Source organism: Entelurus aequoreus, linkage group LG22, assembly GCF_033978785.1.
Source record: "Entelurus aequoreus isolate RoL-2023_Sb linkage group LG22, RoL_Eaeq_v1.1, whole genome shotgun sequence".
Classification (NCBI taxonomy): domain Eukaryota; kingdom Metazoa; phylum Chordata; class Actinopteri; order Syngnathiformes; family Syngnathidae; genus Entelurus; species Entelurus aequoreus.
In genome coordinates, this window is record NC_084752.1 from 10,210,415 (window position 1) to 10,224,551 (window position 14,137).

General features: G+C 39.1%; 1 long non-coding RNA gene across 1 annotated transcript; it reads left to right on the forward strand.

The window, feature by feature from the left end:
* The first annotated feature begins 1,551 nt into the window (after positions 1-1,551).
* Positions 1,552-11,949, forward strand: LOC133639572 (uncharacterized). Its single transcript, XR_009823819.1, has 3 exons — positions 1,552-1,671; positions 8,876-8,947; positions 11,706-11,949. It is a non-coding gene; the product is annotated as an uncharacterized LOC133639572 (long non-coding RNA).
* Positions 11,950-14,137: the final 2,188 nt, after the last annotated feature.

Below are 14,137 nucleotides of genomic sequence, written 5' to 3' on the forward strand. Positions count from 1 at the left end.
CGGACACACGCCCATAAATAATACTTTTCAAAATAAAAGCAGCACAGTTGTATTGCGCGCACGATATAGATGTTTTTTCAACTTTATTTTGTAATTGCAGCTGTTCACATTCACTCACAATCACGCACACGCATACGTCCACACGGAAGTAATACAAATAACGATTTTCAAAACAAAAGCAGCACCGTTGTATTGCACACTCGACATAGATACTTTTTAAAATTTATTTTGTAATTTATAATTGGCCTCACGCGGGCCGGACAGGGATGCACAAAGGGCCGGATGCGGCCCGCGGGCCGCAGAATGCCCAGGTCTGCTATACAGGAACACATTTACGCACTACTCCGCATTGAAACCAATCAACAGTGTACAAAACGGGTTATTTTCTGGCGCATTTAAAAATCAATAAACCCACATCAGAAATTAAAACATATCTTATGTGGTACTGTCAAAATTAAAATTTTAAAAAACGTATTAAAATTGTAAAAAACATCTTAAACGTGAAAAAATTAAGAAATAAAATAGTTGAACTCAACAATTTGTAGCCCCCGTTGGACGCCGTATAAGCCAGTGGTACCCCTCGTAGTCGGTCGATTCGAGTGGAAATGGCGGGCATTTCCCCATTTCATCGCCGACATCAAGATGTAGTTTCACTTTAAATATCCTTCTTGAAAATGGCCTTGCAAATACGTATCTGCCACCTAATCAACGTTTTGTTCTACTTCTTTGTGGGTCAACACTTCCTGCCAAATTGCAACTTAGCAGGAATGACAAGTGAGTATCCAATCACAGTCTCGTTACCATCCGGCTACCTAGATAGGCTACTGACAACAACTCGTGATCTGATTGGGTTTGTACATATTTTGTATCCTTTTCTTTCTCTGTTAAAAATGGTTACTCACAAAGTGTACGGATTGTCAATAATCGTTAAGGGTAGGATTGGTGACGGTGCGGCGCGGTTGGGGAGAGTGGCCGTGCCAGCAAACTGAGGGTTCCTGGTTCGATCCCCGCCTTCTACCAACCTTGTCATGTCCGTTGTGTCCTTGAGCAAGACACTTCACCCTTGCTCCTGATGGGTGGTGGTTAATGGCCTTGCATGGCATCTCCCGCCATCAGTGTGTGAATGGGTGAATGTGAAATAGTGTCAAAGCGCTTTGAGTATAACCTATTTATTGTTTTTTTTTCTTCCTACGTGTTGCATTGTGCACGTGTAAGTATTCAAGAACAAAACCACGACATTACAGTGCCAACATATATTGCCTCTGTCCATCCTATATTTTTGGCAGCAAGTTGCACTGTTTATGCCTTCACTCAGATCGCTGGTGGGATTGTCAGAGAGGGGAAAAAAGGGTTTATTTTTCATTCTTTTGTCTCTTTTTTTTTCCCCCTCTGAAATGTCTTGCCTTCAGAAACCATTAACGCCCATTCAATGTCAACATCAAGGCCCGGCTTTGATGTCTATTCTGGCAACAGACTTTTTTTTTCTTTTCCCGGTCTGCGCTGCCTGCTGCTCTCGCTCTGCCTCTCGCCTTCTCCCAATCTCCATTCATGCTTTCCGCTTCCCTTTTTCGCTCTTTCTGGTCATTGTGCAATCAAATAAACAGATTGTTGAGAGTGATTTTACCTGGCAATTAGGCATGCAAAGCAAGTCGGCGGGCGGTGTATGAGAAGGTGAGTTAACACATCTTCAAAGGCTTCAGGCAGCACAATAGGCAGCAGCCTCCGCATTAGTTGGGCCCGGAAAGAGATTAATGCCGCTTTACAGCCATCTCACTCAGGCACGTTCATAACACCGACTATGTCATTCCAATTAGCACAAAGCGAAAAGAAATTAGTGCACTTTGTGTGTCTAAAAGATAAGGTGCAGATTGTGGCGTACGAGATGTGAGGGGCGGAAAGAATAGAACACTTGTTACCTGTTGAGTCACTATGTTTCCATGCACTAAATTAGTCTGATTCATCAAATAGCTAGTTTTTTTTGTACACAACCCAAAACCAGTGAAGTTGGCACGTTGTGTAAATGGTAAATAAAAACAGAATACAATGATTGTCAAATCCTTTTCAACCTATATTCAATTGAATAGACTGCAAATACAAGATATTTAAAGGCCTACTGAAAGCCACTACTACCGACCACGCAGTCTGATAGTTTATATATCAATGATGAAATCTTAACATTATAACACATGCCAATACGGCCGGGTTAACTTATAAAGTGACATTTTAAATTTGCCGCTAAACTTCCGGTTCGAAACGCCTCTGAGGATGACGTATGCGCGTGACGTAGACCGGCGAACACGGGTATGCCTTCCACATTGAAGCCAATACGAAAAAGCTCTGTTTTCATTTCATAATTCCACAGTATTCTGGACATCTGTGTTCGTGAATCTGTTGCAATCATGTTCATTGCATTATGGAGAAGGAAGCTGAGCAAGCAAAGAAGAAAGTTGTCGGTGCGAAATGGACGTATTTTTCGAACGTAGTCAGCAACAACAGTACACAGCCGGCGCTTCTTTGTTTACATTCCCGAAAGATGCAGTCAAGATGGAAGAACTCGGATAACAGAGACTGTAACCAGGAGGACTTTTGACTTAGATACACAGACGCCTGTAGAGAACTGGGACAACACAGACTCTTACCAGGATTACTTTGATTTGGATGACAAAGACGCAGACGTGCTACTGTGAGTATGCAGCTTTGGCTTCTAAACATTTGATCGCTTGACCGTATGTGCGCAACTTTTTTTTGCGTATGTACGTAACTTTTTTAAAATATATAAGCTTTATGAACCTTGGGTTAGGTGAACGGTCTTTTGGGCTGAGTGATTGTGTGTGTTGATCAGGTGTTTGAATTGTATTGGCGTGTTCTATGGAGCTAGGAGCTAGCAGAGGAGCTAGGAGCTAGCATAACAAACACGTAGGTGTTTTTATGCAGGATTAATTTGTGGCATGTTAAATATAAGCCTGGTTGTGTTGTGGCTAATAGAGTATATATATGTCTTGTGTTTATTTACTGTTGTAGTCATTCCCAGCTGAATATCAGGTCACCCCCGGCTCTCACAGCATCTTCCCTATCTGAATAGCTTCAACTCCCCACTAGTCCTTCACTTGCACTTTACTCATCCACAAATCTTTCATCCTCGCTCAAATTAATGGGGAAATTGTCGCTTTCTCGGTCCGAATCTCTCTCACTTCATGCGGCCATCATTGTAAACAATAGGGAACTTTGCGTATATGTTCAACTGACTACGTCACGCTACTTCCGGTAGGTGCAAGCCTTTTTTTTATCAGATACCAAAAGTTGCAATCTTTATCGTCGTTGTTCTATACTAAATCCTTTCAGCAAAAATATGGCAATATCGCGAAATGATCAAGTATGACACATAGAATAGATCTGCTATCCCCGTTTAAATAAAAAAAATTCATTTCAGTAGGCCTTTAATGTTCGAATTGAGAAACGCATTTTTTTTTTTGCAAATAATCATTAACTTAGAATTGAATGGCTATGTATGATGACGTATGCGCGTGACGTCACGATGGCAACGGAAGTATTCGTACCCAATGTGTCACCATACAAACTGCTCTGTTTTCATCTCAAAATTCCACAGTATTCTGGACATCTTTGTTGGTGAATCTTTTGCAATTTTTTTAATGGACAATGGAGACTGCAAAGAAGAAAGTTGTAGGTGCGATCGGTGTATTAGCGGCGGACTACAGCTACACAATCAGGAGGGTGTGTTGTGTTTGAGCTGGATAGCAGACACACTACCGTGAGTACAGCTTTGGCTTCCAAACATTTGATCGCTTGCCCGTATGTGAGTGTCGCTATGTGCATGTCACGTACGTAACTTTGGGGAAATATATGTTTCTTGCCGACTCTGTTGGCGGCCGGGGTGTCGTCGAAAGCTACAACGGCCGCCGCCGCCGCTCCGTAGCTTAGTTAGCTTCAATTGTTAAGCTTCACCAAGCTGGAAATTATTAACCGTGTATTTACATGTTCATGGTTTAATAGTATTGTTGATCTTCTGTCTATCCTTCCAGTCAGGGTTTTTTTAAATTTTGTTTCTATCTGCATTTGAACCTGATGCTATCCCGTTAGCTCCGTAGCTAAAGTGCGTCACCGATGTATTGTCGTGGAGGTAAAAGTCACTGTGAATGTCCATTTCGCGTTCTCGACTCTCATTTTCAAGAGGATATAATATCCGAGGTGGTTTAAAATACAAATCCGTGATCCACAATAGAAAAAGGAGAGTGTGTGGAATCCAATGAGACCTTGTACCTAAGTTACGGTCAGAGCGAAGAAAGATACACCCTGCACTGCCTCTCTAGTCCTTCACTCTCACGTCCCTCATCCACAAATCTTTCATCCTCACTCAAATTAATGGGGTAATCGTCGCTTTCTCGGTCCGAATCTCTCTCGCTCCATTGTAAACAGCGGGGAATTGTGAGGAATCCTTCCTCCTGTGACATCACGCTACTTCCGGTACAGGCAAGGCTTTTTTTATCAGCGACCAAAAGTTGCGAACTTTATCGTCGTTCTTCTATACTAAATCCTTTCAGCAAAAATATGGCAATATCGCGAAATGATCAAGTATGACACATAGAATGGATCTGCTATCCCCGTTTGAATAAAAAAAAATTATTTCAGTCGGCCTTTAAGTTTTATATTAATTTAAAAAAGTAAACACCATGTTTTTTTTTTTTTACATTACTTGTCTTTTTTCATGTCACAAAGGTATCAACCATTCATGTGACACAGCTTTTTGTTAATGTCTTATTGTGTATAGTTAATTCCTATATGACATATTTCTGCTCAAATTCTTAATGGATCTGTCTTGATGTACATATAAAAATACATAACTTAAACAATGAATAAATACCGTAATTTTCCGACTATAAGTCCCAGTTTTTTTTCATAGTTTGGCCGGGGGTGCGACTTATACTCAGGAGCGACTTATGTGTGAAATTATTAACACATTACTGTAAAGTATCGAATAAGATTATTTAGCTCATTCACGTAAGAGACTAGACGTATAAGATTTCATGGGATTTAGCGATTAGGAGTGACAGATTGTTTGGTAAACGTATAGCATGTTCCATATGTTATAGTTATTTGAATGACTCTTACCATAATATGTTACGTTAACATACCAGGCACGTTCTCAGTTGGTTATTTATGCCTCATATAACGTACACTTATTCAGCCTGTTGTTCACTATTCTTTATTTATTTTAAATTGCCTTTCAAATGTCTATTCTTGGTGTTGGGTTTTGTCAAATAAATTTCCCTAAATAATGCGACTTATACTCCAGTGCGACTTATATATGTTTTTTCCCTTCTTTATTATGCATTTTCGGCCGGTGCGACTTATACTCCGGAGCGACTTATACTCCGAAAAATACGGTAATACAAAACAAAAAAAAACACCTTCTTCCATCAAAATGTAAAAATAGTGAGAAAGGCATCATGTAATGACAAAAAGCTGACAAGTTGATATTAATAATGCATTTAAATTAGTCAAAAGAAAATAATGTTTGCCTTGGTGCCCTAAAATATAAGCCCTCCTTTAAGGCAACACTTGCCTTGACCTTAAAAAGTTAAAATTCGAGGCCTGTATATATATACACACACTATATATACACTGTATGTACATAAACATAAACATATATATATATATATATATATATATATATATATATATATATATATATATATATATATATATATATATATATATATATATATATATATATATATATATATATATATATATATATATATATTCTGTCTATATACTAAATTGTTCCTAGTGTGTGAAAGTTGTCGGGCTATCTGTGTTGGCCCCGTGATTAGGTTGCGACTTTTCCAGGGTTTTTCCCGCCTTCTGCCCCAGTGCAGCTGGGATAGGCTTCAGCACCCCCCGCGACTCCAAGAGAGACGAGCGGTAGAAAATGGATGGATGGATACTTTACCGCACAGACATAAAAGTAGACACTAGATGGCAGTAAAAATACAAAATACATACTCAGAGCTCATTGGAAAATGACTGTGCTGTTTTAATTAAATCTAATAATAGTGAAAAAACATGTGTGTATATATATATACATATATATATATACACTACCGTTCAAAAGTTTGGGGTCACATTGAAATGTCCTTATTTTTGAAGGAAAAGCACTGTACTTTTCAATGAAGATAACTTTAAACTAGTCTTAACTTTAAAGAAATACACTCTATACATTGCTAATGTGGTAAATGACTATTCTAGCTGCAAATGTCTGGTTTTTGGTGCAATATCTACATAGGTGTATAGAGGCCCATTTCCAGCAACTATCACTCCAGTGTTCTAATGGTACAATGTGTTTGCTCATTGGCTCAGAAGGCTAATTGATGATTAGAAAACCCTTGTGCAATCATGTTCACACATCTGAAAACAGTTTAGCTCGTTACAGAAGCTACAAAACTGACCTTCCTTTGAGCAAATTGAGTTTCTGGAGCATCACATTTGTGGGGTCAATTAAACGCAGAAAAAGAGAACTTTCATCTGAAACTCGACAGTCTATTCTTGTTCTTAGAAATGAAGGCTATTCCACAAAATTGTTTGGGTGACCCCAAACTTTTGAACGGTAGTGTATATATATATATATATATATATATATATGTGTATATATATATATATATATATATATATATATATATATATATATATACACATTTATTTAGAATATAAAGCTAATAGGTATTGAGTGCAGGGAAGTTGGACAAAGTTGCTGGAATTTGCGTGAACTGGCATAATTGCGGATTCCTGGAGGGACTGATAATGGAATAGCACTTCTCTGAGAATCAACATAAACATAATGAATCTCCCACCACACAGATTAGCCACACTAAACTCAGTTATCTTATCTTTCTTTCAGCTGCAGGGAAAATGTAATACTAGGAAATAATTTTGTGTTTTGGAGTTAGAACTTAAACAAAAGTGGTCATTATTAAAAAGCTTTAATCTGAGCAAAACAATGTCTTCATTTCTTCCCACCCTGAGACTTGTTCCTGACTAAAAGGTACAGGTGTCATTTCTCCTCCAAAAGACATATTTGATTCCATTTCTCTTCACACATAAACTTCCCTTCAGCCTCTCCTTTGAAGTTGGTGTTCTTAACACCGCCAAATAACGCATTCATTTCCAAGGCTCTTCATCAAAGGCTCAGAGCGGTGAATCCTCAACACATGACCAGTGTATTACGTAGCATCGAAAGCCGAAAAATCAATCCTTGCATGGGTTTATTGCCACAATGCGGACGTTTAATCGAACTGAACCACCTCGTTTCTGTTGAATGGTCGAGATAGGACAGGTGTGTCCACCAAATCCCATTCTCCTGACACAAGGTTTTAGCCTGTTGGTTTAATACTTCGAAAGAAACCCAGCCATGCATTTTTCTCCATTGACGTACTGAGAGATGAACTTGAACTGTCACGTAGCATGTCTTGCTTCTTCCTACTTGGCTCGCAATCCACACATTTTTCCTTTCTTCAGAACTGCAGATGCTTTGTTGAAGTCTCTACTCACTTCATGGAAACTTCACTTGTGTTCTTCCCTACCATTCCACACTGTTGACTTTCTCAAGTTACTACGTTCAAGGCATAAAACTAGTTTGTTCTCTTCACTTTTCACATTAATGGTCATTTTTAGGTTGGCTGTGAGAGGTCGAAAATGTTACGTGTTAATCAGTGGCAGCTGCTGGTCCTTCAAGTGGGAGAAGCTCATTTTCATTTTCAAGTAAAGACTTAGGGGGTGTGGAATGTAAAAGTTTAGTCACTCTTTTGTAGCAGATATATTTTCTCAGATTTAGCTTATTTTCATCACATTTAAATGTTGACTCTAAATATTTTATCTACACTACCTTTCAAAAGTTTGGGGTCACCCAAACAATTTTGTGGAATAGCCTTAATTTCTAAGAACAAGAATAGACTGTTGAGTTTCAGATGAAAGTTCTCTTTTTCTGCCATTTTGAGCGTTTAATTGACCCCACAAATGTGATGCTCCAGAAACTCAATCTGCTCAAAGGAAGGTCAGTTTTGTAGCTTCTGTAACGAGCTAAACTGTTTTCAGATGTGTGAACATGATTGCACAAGGGTTTTCTAATCATCAATTAGCCTTCTGAGCCAATGAGCAAACACATTGTACCATCAGAACACTGGAGTGATAGTTGCTGGAAATGGGCCTCTATACACCTATGTAGATATTGCACCAAAAACCAGACATTTGCAGCTAGAATAGTCATTTACCACATTAGCAATGTATAGAGTGTATTTCTTTAAAGTTAAGACTAGTTTAAAGTTATCTTCATTGAAAAGTACAGTGCTTTTCCTTCAAAAATAAGGACATTTCAATGTGACCCCAAACTTTTGAACGGTAGTGTATATCTATATATTAAATCTAAAACTAAATCTTGAATCTAAAAGTGAGCGCTGAATGTTAAATCTAAACCGAAATGTTAAAATCTAAACCTAAATGTTAAATCTAAATCTATATCAAAATGTGAGCGATAAATCTAAATGTGAGTGTTAAATGTTAAATATAAACCTTAATGTTACCATTCGCAGTTAAGGTAAAGCAGCATGTACGGTCAAAATAAATAGCGTGACTAATCAGTGTGTATACATGATATATGCAGTCATTTTTAGTGATTAATCATAAGTGAACTTGTTATTTTTGACAGCCCTAGTAATATCATAATGTACATTAATATTCATGTACATTTGCTGTTACAAGTGGCCCTCTGAGGGCAGCCATAACTCCGGTGTGGCCCTTAATGAAAACACGTTTGACACCCCTAATGGAATATATATTCCCCCCACTCATACTCTTGTTTCAGGTCTCCAAACACCAGCTTAACTCACAGGCACATCCGCTATGTCTTCAGGCACTGTCACATCACTTGAGATCAGTAAGTGAACTTGTATATATGAAACCCAAAACCAGTGAAGTCGTCACGTTGTGTAAATCGTAAATAAAACCAAAATAAAATGATTTGCAAATCTTTTATAACCTATATTCAATTGAATAGACTACAAAGACAAAGATACTTAAAGTTCAAACTGGAAAACTTTTTTTTTTTGTTGCAAATATTAGCTCATTTGGAATTTGATGCCTGCAACATGTGCCATCTTTTTTTAAACAAGTGGCAAAAAAGACTAAGAAAGTTGAGGAATGCTCATCAAACACTTATTTGGAACATCCCACAGGTGAACAGGCTAATTGGGAACAGGTGGGTGCCATGATTGGGTATAAAAGCAGCTTCCATGAAATGCTCAGTCATTCACAAACAAGGCTGGGGCGAGGGTCACCACTTTGTCAACAAATGCGTGAGCAAATTGTTGAACAGTTTAAGAACAACATTTCTCAACCAGCTATTGCAAGGAATTTAGGTATTTCACCATCTACGGTCCGTAATATCATCAAAAGGTTCAGAGAATCTGGAGAAATCACTGCACGTAAGCCATGATATTACGGACCTTCGATCCCTCAGGCGGTACTGCATCAAAAAGTGACATCAGTGTGTAAAGGATATCACCACATGGGCTCAGGAACACTTCAGAAAACCACTGTCAGTAACTACAGTTGGTCGCTACATCTGTAAGTACAAGTTAAAACTCTACTATGCAAAGCTAAAGCCATTTATCAACAACACCCAAAAACGCCGCCGGCTTCGCTGGGCCCGAGCTCATCTAAGGCGGACTGATGCAAAGTGGAAAAGGCGGAGGGAGAAGGTCCGAGCCTGCCGTGGACTGGGACCGCACAAACCTGACTTTCAAGTCCTCCAAGAATTGTGCCGTCCAGAACGTCAGGTGTCCCTGCGAGGTCACAGTCTGGCTCAAGGATTATGTTAGGAGCTCGCATGGCTGCGGTATTTGTGGGCCTGGCCCGCCTGTAGTCCAGACCTGTCTCCCACTGAAAATGTGTGGCGCATTATGAAGCGTAAAATACCACAACGGAGACCCCGGACTGTTGAACAACTTAAGCTGTACATCAAGCAAGAATTTGGAAAGAATTCCACCTGAAAAGCTTAACAAATTGGTCTCCTCAGTTCCCAAATGTTTACTGAGTGTTCTTAAAAGGAAAGGCCATGTAACACAGTGGTAAAAATGCCCCTGTGCCAACTTTTTTGCAATGTGTTGCTGCCATTAAATTCTAAGGTAATGATTATTTGCAAAAAAAAATTGTTTCTCAGTTCGAACACTAAATATCTTGTCTTTGCAGTCTATTCAATTGAATATAAGTTGAAAATGATTTGTAAATCATTGTATTCTGTTTTTATTTACCATTTACACAACTTGCCAACTTCACTGGTTTTGTAGCATTACAATGTTTTGTTATTTTTAAGTATGCAGTTTTGTCAGCTAATTCTAAATAGTTTTTTTACAGTTAGAGAGTTAGCGTTCATTTTGATATCCTCTACAAGTGTATACATTATTGTGGACTGGCAATGCAGGATGTCCTGGTAATTTGAAGCAAGTCTGCATTTTCTTAACTAAAGAACCACGTATGGGACATTGGTCATTGTCAGGGCCGGCCCGTGGCATAGGCCGTATAGGCAAATGCTAAGGGCGCCGTCCATCAGGGGGCGCCACGCCAGTGCCACAAATGTTGGAGGAAAAAAAAAAAAAAAAAAAAAGTTGGTACTATTATTTCTAGATACATAAAATAATTCCACGTTAATTAAAATGCAAAGTAAAGCCTATTTAATAGATATATTATTTGTTACAACATTACGCCCCCCCCTCCCTTCCCGTATCATGACTCTTTTTGGACGTCACCACATAAAAAAATCAACACAATATGTCAAAAAGGCCAAAACTGTCAGGTGCCCAGGGAAGAAAAAAGAGAAAAGAAGAGGAGGAGAAACGAGAAAAAGACAGAGGTAGCAGGTAGGTACGTTAGCCTACATGAAATTATTTGTCTGTTACAGAATGTGATAGTAACCTGGCTTTAAGCTAATGTTACATGATTCGGCAATTGCTAATCAATAAATAGCTAGTTCTGTTTTAACGTCGGGTTAATATTGTGGAGGGGGCTAAATTGTTATGGAAAATAATAATGTAACGTTAGGTAATTACAGTACTCCCTGGTGTACAGTAATTTGTAAGTCATTCTAGTTAATGCAATATTAAAAAGCACAAATACAGAACTCTGTAGGATCCCCTTTTTTGTAATATAGTTGTTAAAGTCATACTGGTTTGATATCTTGTTTTGTGCAGTGCCTTATTTATATTGTACTTTTAATTTAACACGTTTTATTTTGTGTTTATGTATGTAAAAAATATTGTATTTCATATATTCATTTTTTATTTTTTGTATTCATTGATTTATCCATATTTTTTTTTATCTTGTTAACTATTCTGATTGTTAATTTGCTTTCTTTAAGTAAAACAAAAAGGTCAAAGACAAAGCTATTCGGTTTCTTGTGAGTATATACACTTCACTGCCGATGTGGGGGGGCGCCACCTAAAATCTTGCCTAGGGCGCCAGATTGGTTAGGGCCGGGCCTGGTCATTGTTTCTGTAAATTTTAATGTGAAATGCATGAACTTAACTTGGCAAAATGATACAAGAAACACATTATGCTGGTTAGCAGTTGTCTACTGTTTCACAGGGTCACATACTGCTCCAGTTGGAAAAATATCTAATTCTGCTTGTTTTCTACAGGCTCCTCTGCCATCCATTGAAGTAACGGGGATAGAAGAGGATATTTAAACCGAAGAAATACCCAAACATATGCAAAGAACGTCGTATGTTTGCCTTTTGAACCATCAGTATTTATTATACCAACCTGAGCAGGTTCATTCAGGTTGGCCTGGTTGGAATTTTTTTGTTCAACAGAGTGGCCTGAAAAGCATTTAAGATCTGAAATAGCAGCTATCTTCAAAGGGGCCTTTGGGTTACCGGAGCAGCAGCCATTCCCTTTTGATTTTTTGAACACCATTAGAGGGTCCAAAAAAACTGATGAAACCCAGGTTCATCTTCAATTTCCTTTGGTGTGGCAAAGAAGTTGCCTCTGTGTGTTGCAGCAGTTGTTTATGCATTATGGCAGGAATGGAAGTAGAAGCAAAGGTGAGTATAGTAATGTGGTACAATATTGTCACGGTGTTAAGGCCACGGTATGATATTATTGTGGTATTGTCAAAAGAATAAAGGCTTGGTAAAAATACCTTAATGGGTCAAATGAAGCGGTAGACATGTTAAGTATAAACACTGGGGCTGGACTACAAATCGATTTAAACAATACATTTGAGTTTTTCTTGCAGATGATGTAAAAAATAAAATCAATGTTCTTCTATAAAATCCGCTACACCTCCCTGATACCGAAGTACATGTCAAACTACTTCCTTAACGTAAATGACCGCCATAACCACAACACCAGGGGGAGCTCCACTAACCACGTCAAACCCAGATTCCGAACTAACAAAGGTCTTAACTCATTCTCTTTCTATGCCACGTCAATGTGGAATGCGCTCCCAACAGGTGTAAAAGAAAGGGCATCTCTATCCTCCTTCAAAACCGCAATAAAAGTACACCTCCAGGCAACTTCAACCCTAAACTAACACCCTCCCCGGATTGTTAATAATCAAATGTAGATACTTTTTCTTATGCTTTCTAATCTCTCTCTCTCTCTTGCTGTACATATCCTACCAAGTCAGACCTACACTTCCATCATTTTAGATACCTGACTAATAAGTTATACAAAGAGAAGTTTCGTTTTCATATTTAAGATATTCCTGCAATGAACATATTAGTCCAATGCTAGCTACATTAGAATAAATCAACATTTATTGTAGTTATGTAGTGGATCCTGGAGATCCTGTTCGTGACGCCAATTTGTGTAGTGGATTGTCCGAAGTTTAAACAGCAACAAAAGTGAGTTTAGTACAAAAAGTTCATTTACCCATAGTCAAAAGTGCAAAGTCGGATTGAGCTCCCCATGCAGACAAACAAACGTCCTCCGGAGGACACAAGAATCAAGCAATCTTCCTCAGCCTTTGTCACTTGGCCATTTTATCTGTTTCCCCATGCCCCAATGTCCCGTTGTTTTCGACATCCTTGAATCCCTTAGTCATGTTTAGACAATCAAAACATTTTGTAGAATGGTCAGAGCGACTCCATATTCAACTTTGTCCTACATCTGGTCCTTCAATGGTATAGAATAGAAGATAAATGAAACAAGCAGACATTCTTGATAGACACGAAATATAGCTCAAAAGGTCAGAAATTCTACTACAGTTATTTTGGGGATTTTCAAAAAGGGACTGTGGGGACTCTTTGGAAATGCTAATGCTCACCGTCTCCTGGCATCTAAATAGCTTTTAATGAAAATACAGGATTTTAGTCCAGCAACCGCGAAGGAGGAGGAGGCACTGGCGGAGGGCTCAGGTCCCAAGATGCCACGGGCTTCAGGAGGGACACATGAAAAACAGGATACCTCTTGAGAGATGGAGGAATTCAGTATGGCAGAGACCGGGTTGATCATCCGCTCCACTTCGAATGGTCCAATAAATCTCGGTACCAATTTCTTGAATTCCACTGCCAGTGAGTGGTCCTGGGATGACAACCACACCCTCTGCCCTAATTGGTAGTTGGTGGGCCGGCCTGCGATGACGGTTGGCCCACTTTTGGTTGCGTTGCGGGATCCATATTACTGACTGGCTGAGTTTCTGTCACGTTTGGTGATACTCTCTAAGACAGGGGTGCCCATTACGTCGATCGCGGAGGGTGTGTCAGTCGATCGCCACCCAGGCATTAAAAAAACAGTCCTAAAAGTGAGCGATCATAAATCTTCACTATGACGTCACTTTCGTCACTTGATTGACATTCACGGCACCCGAGGGTCTTCTGAGATGACGCTGGCTGCTGCCAGCTCATTATTAAGAAATAATTACCGACAGGAAGGCGAGAAACACTTTTTATTTCAACAGACTCTGGCGCCGTACCTGTCGTCAAAACTCCAAAGACCGACTGCACAGTTGCACAATAAAAGCTCTTCTTCATCCTGCCTGCGCTAACAAAATAAGAGTCTCAGAAAGCTGGCGTGCACAAGCTAGCAAGCTACGGAGTTTGATGCCAATGTATTTCTTGTAAAGTGT